This window comes from Carica papaya, chromosome 4, assembly GCF_054855325.1.
Source record: "Carica papaya isolate Zhongbai chromosome 4, ASM5485532v1, whole genome shotgun sequence".
NCBI lineage: Eukaryota > Viridiplantae > Streptophyta > Magnoliopsida > Brassicales > Caricaceae > Carica > Carica papaya.
The window spans coordinates 11085425-11087273 of NC_142312.1; the positions used below are offsets into that span (position 1 = coordinate 11085425).

The 1849-nt window shown below is 42.6% G+C and overlaps 1 pseudogene; it reads left to right on the forward strand.

Moving 5' to 3' along the window:
* The first annotated feature begins 983 nt into the window (after positions 1 to 983).
* On the forward strand, positions 984 to 1102 carry LOC148266261 (5S ribosomal RNA; annotated as a pseudogene).
* Positions 1103 to 1849: the final 747 nt, after the last annotated feature.

Below are 1849 nucleotides of genomic sequence, written 5' to 3' on the forward strand. Positions count from 1 at the left end.
AAGGGAATGAGAAGGGGAACATGCCTTTATAGAGCAGAATGGAACAGGTGCGATAATACCAGCACTAATGTATCGTATCCTATCAGAACTCTGCAGTTAAGCATGTTTTGGCGAGTGCAGTACTAGGATGGGTGACCTCCTGAAAAGTACTCTTTTTGTACCCATCTTTTTGCAGACGAGGCATTACACGCTACGCGTGACAACAGTCACAGTTTGCCGGTTAATTTGTAAATGTGAGTCACGACGTTGAGGCATTTTGTTTAATATTTTTTATGCAATCATTTATAATCCACTATGTGATAAGAGTGTCATTACGAGCATATTACATAGTAGAACAACAAAAATAGAGGTGCGGTAGGTGGTTCATTCATCTGGGTGTGAGTCAAGGCATCAGGATATTTTGATTGATATTAGAACTAAAAGAAAAGATGTGGTGTGCGCGCACAGCAAAACAAATGACGGGAGGGGGAAGGGAAGGAGAAGAGGAACATGCCTTTGCAGGGCAGAATGGGACATGTGCGATAGTACCAGCACTAATGCATCGTATCCTATCAGAACTTTGTAGTTAAGCATGTTTTGGCGAGTGCAGTACTAGGATGGGTGACCTCCTGGGAAGTACTCGTTTTGCACTCATCTTTTTGCAGAAGGGACGTTACACGTTATGCATGACCAGAGCCACGGTCCGCCGGTTAATTTACAAATGTGAGTCGCGATGTTGGGACATTTTACTTAATATGTTTCATGCAATCATTTATAGTCCACTACATGATAAGAATGTCATTACAAGCATTATACATAGTAGAACAACAAAAACAATGGTGCGGCGGGTGGTTCATTCATCTGGGCGTGAGTCGAGGCATCAGGGCATTTCACTTGAAATTAGAACTAAAAGAAGACATGTAGTGTGCGCGCACAACGAAATAAATGACGGGAGGGGGGAGGGAAAGAAAATGATTATATGTATTTACGGTGCAAAATAGAATGTGTGTGATCATACTAGCACTAATGTACTGGATCCCATTAGAACTTCGCAGTTAAGCGTGTTTGGGCGAGAGTAGTACTAGGATGGGTGACCTTCTGTGAAGTCTTCGTGTTGCACCTATCTTTTTGCGGATGGGGCACGCGAACGGAGACACGATCCGTCGGTTTATTCGCCGATGTGACTCGCGACACCGGAGCATTTTGCTTAATATTTTTTGTGCATATTTTTATAGTCCATCACGAGATAAGAGTGTCATTACGAGTATCTTACATAGTAGAATAGCTAAAACAGAGGTGCGATGGATGACTTGTTCATCTGGGCATTAGGCGAGGCGCTAGGGGATTTCACTTTATATTAGAACTAGAAGTAGAGGTGCAGTGTGCGCCCACAATGAAACAAATGATGGGAAGCAGAAGGGAAGGAGAAAGGGTATATTTATTTACAGTGCAAAATGGGACGGGTGTGATCATACCAGCACTAATGCCCTGTATTCCATCAGAACTCCACAGTTAAGCTTGTTTGGGCGAGAGTAGTATTAGGATGAGTGACTTTTTGGGATGTCCTTGTGTTGCACTTGTCTTTTTGCAGACGGAGCGTTAAATGTTACGTGCGACCAGAGACAAGCTTCGCTGGTTCATTCGATGGTGTGAGTCGCGGTGCCGAGACATTTTTCTTAATATTTTTTGTGCATTTATTTATAATCCATCACGAGATAAGAGTATCATTACGAGAATCTTATATAGTAGAATAACGAAAACAGAAGTGCGACAGGTGGTCCTAATTAATTTGGGCATGAGTCTAGGCATCGGAGCATTTTACTTGATATTAGAACTAGGAGCATAGGTGAGGTGTGTGTGCACAGTGAAA